Source organism: Triticum aestivum, chromosome 5A (assembly GCF_018294505.1).
Source record: "Triticum aestivum cultivar Chinese Spring chromosome 5A, IWGSC CS RefSeq v2.1, whole genome shotgun sequence".
Classification (NCBI taxonomy): domain Eukaryota; kingdom Viridiplantae; phylum Streptophyta; class Magnoliopsida; order Poales; family Poaceae; genus Triticum; species Triticum aestivum.
This window is the reverse complement of record NC_057806.1, coordinates 674,276,852-674,286,438: the sequence shown is the minus strand read 5'-3', so window position 1 is coordinate 674,286,438 and position 9,587 is coordinate 674,276,852.

Below are 9,587 nucleotides of genomic sequence, written 5' to 3'. Positions count from 1 at the left end.
GTGTGGCGTGTTTTGTGTGTTCGTGTTCGCCGTTTGCTTTGCTTTGTTTGGTGTATGCCTGTGAGACCTAAGTCCTAGTCATATGGTGTGAGACATATGCTACCTTATTACCTTATCTATGTCTATCTAGCACTCTGGTATCTTATGAGTTGCATGTCTACCCTGTTATACTTTCCTTGCTCTCATATATCCTTTCCTTAGGTTGTTGGACTATAACATATAGGGGGAGTGTTGATCCTAATGTGTGTGTCTTGCTTTCCTTGCCTCTCCTTTCTAGGTGCACACATTCAGGGGGAGCCCATCTATATGTTGTAGTCCTAAGTATCTCTTCTTTCCTGTTTTCTTTTCCTTTGTGCAAATCCCTGGTTGTCATCAATCCACCAAAAAGGGGGAGATTGTTGAGGCATGTCTCTCTCGAAGTGGTTTTGGTGATTAATGACAACGTGCTTGCGGACTAATCATGTGCTTTGAGCTTTGCAGAGATTCATCCCTGGCACGAGACGATTTCTTCCCCTCGGAGTGTCATTCAAGACGGTGTAGCTCGTCGTTTCTTTTTTGGTGGACTAGTTGCATACAGGGCACTGTACTATCAAGAGGGGGTCCGCTTTGGTATTGCTTGGGTGGAATCAACACGTACACATCCGCTTTTCACCCTCCGATCCCTTCCGCTTCTTTGGAGAGTTTTTTCTCCCTCCCTGTGGGCTCTATATGGTACCCAGCGGCAGTACCGCGGTACCCAGCGGTAGTACCGCTTGGGGGTCACAAGTGGTAGTACCGCTCCGCAGCGGTAGTACCGCCGGTGGCCCCTCAACAGTACTACCACTGGCTTGCCAAGACCCTGCCGCGTCGATTCGAGGAGCTTTCTCGTCGGGTTTTGCGGTACTTGCTGCGGAAGTAGTGGCGGTAGTACCGCTTCCCAGCGGTAGTACCGCCCTTCTTCCACGGTAGTACCGGTCTGGGTCCTTGCCCTTGGCTCATCTTCCTTGCGTGGTAGTACCGCTAGCGTGGAACGGCAGTACCGCTGGCTCAGCGGTAGTACCGCTCTCTGCAGGGCTGAGTGGGGGGTAACGGTTGGATTGTTCCCCCCACTATATAAAGGTGTCTTATTCCCCTTTGTTGACTACCTCTTCCCCCAAAATACTCCATTGTTGCTCCAAGCTCCATTTTCGCCCGATCTCTTTCCCTAGCCAATCAAACATGTTGATTTGCTCGGGATTGGTTGAGAAGGCCCCTATCTACACTTCCACCAAGAGAAATTTGATTCCCCCACTAATCCCTAGCGGATCTTGTTACTCTGGGGTGTTTGAGCACCCTAGACGGTTGAGGTCACCGTGGAGCCATATTCCATTATGGTGAAGCTCCATGGTGTCGTTGGGAGCCTCCAATTAAGTTGTGGAGATTGCCCCAACCTTGTTTGTAAAGGTCCGATTGCCGCCTCCAAGGGCACCAATAGTGGATTCACGGCATCTCGCATTGTGTGAGGGCGTGAGGAGAATACGGTGGCCCTAGTGGCTTCTTGGGGAGCATTGTGCCTCCACACCGCTCCAACGGAGACGTACTTCCCCTCAAAGGGAAGGAACTTCGGTAACACATCCTCGTCTCCACCGGCTCCACTCTTGGTTATCTCGCTCCTTTACTTGTGCAAACTTATTTGTGTTGTTCCCCTTGCTTTCTTGTGTTCTTATTGTTGTTGCGTCATATAGGTTGCTCACCTAGTTGCATATCTAGACAACCTATTTTGATGCAAAAGTTTAAATTGTTAAAGAAAAGCTAAAAATTGTTAGTTGCCTATTCACCCCCCTCTAGTCAACCATATCGATCGTTTCAATTGTAGACATAGAAGTTTGCAAAATACATACGGATCTGAATTTGGCAGACCCATTGACTAAACTTCTCTCACATGCAAAACATGATCACACCTTAGTACTCTTTGGGTGTTAATCACATAGCGATGCGAACTAGATTATTGACTCTAGTAAACCCTTTGGGTGTTGGTCACATGACGATGTGAACTATGGGTGTTAATCACATGGTGATATGAACTATTGGTGTTGAATCACATGACGATGTGAACTATATTATTGACTCTAGTGCAAGTGGGAGACTGAAGGAAATATGCCCTAGAGGCAATAATAAAGTTACTCCCTCCGTTCCTTGATATAAGGTGTATAGATTTTTAAGAAGTCCAAATTATAAGGTGTATCGCATTGCACCACTCGTTTGGATAATTTTTGAAGGGATTTGATTACATTTCCTTATATTAGGTAATCTCCTCTATTTTCTCATGTCAAATAGTCAGGAGTAATATCGCCCAAAACTTGTGAAATTTTCCCTCCACTTGCGTTCTTTAATTTTCGTGCCAAAAACTATACACCCTATATTTAGAAACGGAGGGAGTATTATTTATTTCCTTACTTCATGATAAATGTTTATTATTCATGCTAGAATTCTATTAACCGGAAACTTGATACATGTGTGAATACATAGATAAACAGAGTGTCACTAGTATGCCTCTACTTGACTAGCTCGTTGAATCAAAGATGGTTAAGTTTCCTAGCCATAGACATGAGTTGTCATTTGATTAACGAGATCACATCATTAAAGAATGATGTGATTGACTTGACCCATTCCGTTAGCTTAGCACTTGATCATTTAGTATGTTGCTATTGCTTTCTTCATGACTTATACATGTTCCTATGACTATGAGATTATGCAACTCCCGAATACCGGAGGAACACTTTGTGTGCTACCAAACGTCACAACGTAACTGGCTGATTATAAAGGTGCTCTACAGGTGTCTCCGATGGTACTTGTTGAGTTGGCATAGATCGAGATTAGGATTTGTCACTCCGATTGTCAGAGAGGTATCTCTGGGCCCTCTCGGTAATGCACATCACTATAAGCCTTGCAAGCATTGTAACTAATGAGTTAGTTGCGAGATGATGTATTACGGAATGAGTAAAGAGACTTGCCAGTAACGAGATTGAACTAGGTATTGAGATACCGACAATCGAATCTCGGGCAAGTAATATACCGATGACAAAGGGAACAACGTATGTTGTTATGCAGTTTGATCGATAAAGATCTTCGTAGAATATGTGGGATCCAATATGAGCATCCAGGTTCCGCTATTGGTTATTGACCGGAGATGTGTCTCGGTCATGTCTACATAGTTCTCGAACCCGTAGGGTCCGCGCGCTTAACGTTCGGTGACGATCGGTATTATGAGTTTATGTGTTTTGATGTACTGAAGGTAGTTCGGAGTCCCGGATGAAATCGGGGACATGACGAGGAGTCTCGAAATGGTCAAGAAGTAAAGATCGATATATTGGACGATTGTATTCGGACATCGGAAAGGTTTCGAGTGATTCGGGTATTTTTCGGAGTAGCGGGGAGTTATGGGAATACGGGGAAGAAGTATTGGGCCTCATGAGCCAAGTGGTGGAAGAGAGGTGGCAGGACAAGGCAAGGCGCGCGGCCCCCCTAGCCCAAACCGAATTGGACTAGGGGGCGGCCCCCCTTTCCTCCTTTCCTCCATCTCCTTCCTTCTCCCTCCCTTCCTCTTGGTGGACTCCTACTAGGACATGGAGTCCTAGTAGGACTCCACACTTGGGCGCGCCTCTAGGGCCGGCCGGCCTCCCCTCCTCTCCTCCTTTATATACTGAGGCAAGGGGCACCCCATAGACACAAGTTGATCAGTTGATCTTTTAGCCATGTGCGGTGCCCCTCTCCACCATCATCCACCTCGGTCATATCGTAGTGGTGCTTAGGCGAAGCCCTGCGTCGGTAGCATCATCATCACCGTCATTACGCCGTCATGCTTATGGAACTCTCCCTCGAAGCTCTGCTGGATCGGAGTTCGTGGGACGTCACCGAGCTGAACGTGTGCTGAACTCGGAGGTGTCGTGTGTTCGGTACTTGGATCGGTCGGATCGTGAAGATGTACGACTACATCAACCGCGTTCTCATAACGCTTCCGCTTACGGTCTACGAGGGTACGTGGACAACACTCTCCCCTCTCGTTGCTATGCATCACCATGATCTTGCGTGTGCGTAGGAATTTTTTTTAAAATTACTACGTTCCCCAACACCACGGCCTTGTAACATTACCCTTGTACCCTTGGGGGGGTTGACCTATAAAACCCCCCAGGAGCCCTCATGCATAGGCGATCAGATCATCAGTAGCACACACACGCCACAAGGAGGAGCAGCCCAAGCCCCGGCATGTCTTCCTCCTTCCTCCATACAGCTCAAGGAGCAACTCTGTACTGATACATATCAACTACGCTCGGCAGGACTAGGGATGTTATCTCTCCGGAGAGCCCCGAACCTGGGAATGTCTGGCGTCCCGCGCTCGCTCATGCCGACCTCGCCTCTAGAGCCCACCAGTGCCCTCGAGCCTCCTCCTATCTTTAGCCATCCCTTGGCATCTGCTGTGCGCCCACCACGACAAAGCTTGCTACCACATCACCACCACCATCATCATCTTCCCCACCAAAGGAGACTTGAGTACACAGGTATGGGCACTCACCTTGGCTTGTGCCAATCTTAGGGGAGGTGCCCCTGTATCGTATCACCATCACCTTTATTTACCTTTACCTATCTTAGTTCGATCATTAGTTACTTCGTGATTTAGTTGAATAAAAGTTTAGTATGATCTATTTTCGAGTGTTAGTTATCTGTCTATGTAATCAAGTGAGAGTTATATAATAAAGTTTAGTTTGAGTTTTTTGCTTCTTTACTTTTATGTTTCAATGAAAATAAGAAGGAAATAATGAAAACCATCTCATATGCTAATCTTATGGTAAGTAATGACATCACATAAGGAAAAGTATAAGTGATAAAATTTATTGAAGGATGATAAACATATCATTGATCAATGATGCAATTCATGAAAGAATTAATAAGGGAAGAGAAGATTCACATGAAAATACACTATCTTGGACATCTTTTATGATTGTAAGCCCCCATTAAATATTATATGCCAAAACGGTTGATGCTGGACAAGGAGGACAACGTAATGATTTATGTTCGCTCATATTCACATAGAAGTTATATTGTCATAGACCCTTCAACATGTGTTTCTTGCCCAATATCTTTGCTAGCCAAAAATCCGCACTAAATAGAGATACTACTTGTGCATCTAAAAATCCTTAAACCCAAATCTATATTTGAGAGCCACCATACCTACTTATGGATTGAGTAAGATCCTTCAAGTAAGTTATCATCGGTGTAATAAGGCAATAAAAATTGCTTCTAAATGTGTTTGATCATTTAGTGTAAGAGAAATTAAGCATTGTACAAACTTGTGATGGCAAAGTAATAAAAGCGACGGACTGCATAATAAATGTTGCTATCATAAGGGCAATATAACATGACGTTCTTTTACATTAAGAGATTGTGCATACAAACCAAAAAGCGCATGACAACCTCTGCTTCCCTCTGCGAATGGCCTATCTTTTACTTTTATGTATTTACTTTTTATGAAAGGGTCAAAGTATTTTTCTCTCTATTCCCTTTATTTTTCTCTTTGGCAAGCATCATGTGGTGGGGAAAGAGCTAGGCACATATGCCCAGTTGGATGTGAGTGAGCATGAGTTATTATTATTGACATCACCCTTGAGGTGAATAAGTTGGGAGGCGAAACTATAAGCCCCTATCTTTTTATGTGTCCGGTTGAGAATTTAGCTCATATGTATGCTATGAGTGTTAGCAATTGTAGAAGATTAAATGATGGTTGAGTATGTGGACTTGCCAAAAGGGTCCTATACGAGACCCTTCCTGAAAATATGATGAATTATAGTTGCAAAGTTGACTGTGAACATAGTTTGTTGCTTTTCAATAAGGTTTATGCTTTTTTACTTCGATGTCGTGATGAATTGTTACTTGTTCATGAGAAGCTATATGATGAAGTTTTATGATAAGTTTGTTGCTGCTATATGAATATGCATGATCCTACTTGATACGTCTCCATCATATCTACTTTTCCTAACGCTTTTCCTCTTATTTTGAACTCTAATGTGCATGATTTGAATGAAACTAACCCAGACTGACACCGCTTTCAGCAGAACTACCATGGTGTTGTCTTTGTAGAAATAAAAATTCTCAGAATGAAACGTAACTTTTTGGAGATTTATTTCAGAATAAAAGAAAAATACTGGAGCCAAGAACCACCGGAGGGGGGGCCTGGGTGAGCACAACCCACCAGGGCGCCCCCCCTCCAGGCGCGCCCAGGTGGGTTGTGCCCACCTGGTGGCCCAGCAGACCCTGACGCCAACTCCTTAAATACCTAAATTTGGAGAAAAATCAAGGAGGAAGAATTATCGCGTTTCACGATATGGAGCCGCCGCCACCTCCTGTTCTTCATCGGGAGGCTAGATCTGGAGTCCGTTTGGGGCTCTGGAGAGGGGGATCTTTGATCTTCGTCATCACCAACCCTTCTTCATCACCAATTCCATGATGCTCCCCGCCAAGAGTGAGTAATTCCTTCGTAGGCTCGTTGGTCGGTGAGGAGTTGGATGAGATTCATCATGTAATCGAGTTAGTTTTGTTAGGGCTTTATCCCTAGTATCCATTATGTTCTGAGATTGATGTTGTTATGACTTTACCATGCTTAATGCTTGTCACTTTGGGTTCGGGTGCCATGAACTTAGATCTGAACCGTTTATGTTTTCGCCATTATATATATGTTCTAGATCCGATTTTGCAAGTCATATTCACCCATTACATGTTATGATCCGTAAACCGCAGGGTGACAATAGTCGGTATACTTTCCGGTGATGACCGTAGTTTGAGGAGTCCATGTATTCACTATCTGTTAATGCTTTGTTCCGGTTCTCTATTAGAAGGAGGCCTTAATATCCCTTAGTTTCCTTATGGACCCCGCTGTCACGGGAGGGTAGGACAAAAGATGTCATGCAAGTTCTTTCCATAAGCACTATGACTATTTACGGAATACATGCCTACATTATATTTATCAATTGGAGCTAGTTTTGTATCGCCCTAGGTTATGACTGTTATACGATGAATATCATCCAACGAATCTACCGATCCAACGCCTACGAATTTCCTGCATATTGTTCTTGCTAAGTTACTACTGTTGATGCTACTGTTACAACTGCTACAAAATTATTGCTATCATTGTTACCGTTACTACTGCTGTTACCACTACTATCAAAACTATCCTATTATTGTGCTACTGATCACTTTGCTGCAGATATTTAATCTCCAGCTGTGGCTAAATTGACAATTCAGTTGCTAATACTTGCAAATATTTTTGGCTCCTCTTGTGTCGAATCTATAAATTTTGGCTGAATACTCATTGTTATTGAGCTGAATGAAAATTTGGCGCTTCATGCGCCTTAAGTTGTTCAAAAAAATACAAGTAGGTTTAGCTTTAGGCTGCGCGCGCGCGCACCCGGTCCTGAGTTCTATATTGTGGAGAAAACAGAAAATAAATAAAGAGGAGAAGAATAAGGCACGTGCCACGGCATGTGCTTTTGGCCAAAAGTTCTTTGTGCGCGTGTTTGTCCTGTGTTGGTGTGATCGATTCGTGGGCGATTTCCAACACAACTTACCAGTATCATCCCGGGATGTTCATGTCATAGATAAACTTCTATGGTTCTGGCAACATGGTATGCTCGACACATCAAAGTGTAAGCTGCGAAACCAAAATCTGACAATCACTGTCGCATCCGCACTTTTCTGATCCGATCTGAAGTTGTCTAATTTCTTGTCCAGCCCAACTGGGGCCGACGCGGTATACGTGCGGCCATAATCCTCGTCCTATGATACAGATCAATAATGGCTCAGTTGATTTCTACAAGAACAGCCTCAAGGCCATGCGTCATGATGATACAATGGAGGTCTATGGCTTGATTGCTGTCATGGACCCCTTGGATTTCTCCCGAAACTACAATTTCCGTCGTTCTAATTTGGTTCTTAGATAAAAAGTTCATGGTCAAGCATACGTTGCCTTTGTTTCTAGTTAGAATTGTTTCTACACTACAATACAACTCGAAAACTCATAGTTTCACTACATACTCATATGCCAAAATATATAGATAGGAGAAAATCATAATCAAAAGGTGCGATAGAAACTCCTTGATTTTTCATCATTTATTGAGAGGGCTCCCATAATTTACCTCGTGAATAAAAATAAATCCCATAATTCCAATTCGTCCATTCCTTAATAATAAAGTAAATTCTATATTATGCTACTCCCTCCGATCCATATTACTTGTAAGTTGTACTAAGGCTGCGACAAGTAATCTGGATCGGCGGGAGTACATTAATTCTTAGATTAATATGATTCCTTCTTACTTCATATCAAAAAAGTGATCTTTACGTTTGGTGACCCCATCACAGGGAATATCTGCAATGGGGTGCTTGATCGAAATCAATGCAAGGATCAAGGCTGCAGGGGTTGAGGAGGATTTATCAATTGTCGATGGTTCTCTACAAGCCTTCGAAAAGTTTAACCCACGGAGTATGAACCCTGTTGATGGCTTCAACGGCAAAACGACATTTGAGTCGTATGTTATTAATAAAGGCGTGGAGGTAACTATAGAGTTGGATCTCATGAAAGTGCCAGCAGGTGCCTTTACGGTGAGGATGCGTGGTAGCACTACCCGCTCCAAGGATTTCTACTCCTTCATTGATGAAAGTTGTCGTGACACTGAGGGCTAGTTTGGTTGTTGGGGATGAAAAATCCTGGGTAGTAAACCCCTGAAGTGGGATTTCCCTGCCCATACGGGATCCCCTCCACTATGTGAAAATACACTTTGCCATTCGGACACCAAGGGGGAGGGAAGAGAAATCCCCGCAGGCAATATCAGAAGGGGACATGCCCATCCAATAGGACAGAATGTGTAAAAGAAAAATATCATTACAATAAAAAATCACCACAAATAACTTCATGTTTTCTCACAATATTGTCATATAATTACCAGAATAATGTTTGTCCCTCTTTTCTGAAAAAAGTTCAGGAAATTTAGGACTAAAATTTAATACAGAAATTTGAATAAAAAAACAAATACACAGTTCGCAAAAGATACAAATATTCAACTTGCATCAATACATGCATAACCTTACATGTCAAAGTCCGACAAATAGTGCAACACCAATGATAAATATAGTTGGCTAACTATGTCTCAAAAGAGAAAATGGTAACTATAGTTACACGTTCAGCAAGAAACAATACTTTGTTCCACTAAAAACATCACAAGTATGTGAACTATATCCATACTGAACTAGGAATAACTTCCACCGTCAACCTTTTGAACATTTCCATCGAGTTGTGGTAAGGAACCTGCATCACAAATAGTATTGAATTTTGAAGCATCAGTATAAGCACGAACTTTTCTGTCCTAGTGGTTACACAAATATGACATCTGACCCCTTCTCTACTGAATAGAAAGAAAGCCACACATACCAACCCAAGAGGGTTATTCGAGCATGGAAAAATGCTGCTGATCCACCTGCAAGTTCGCTTATCTTTTTCAGATAAGAACTGTGAATAAACTCATGTAACTTAGCAAATAAAGCATCTTTGGACAGGCATTTTCGCACTATAGGCATGGTAGTTT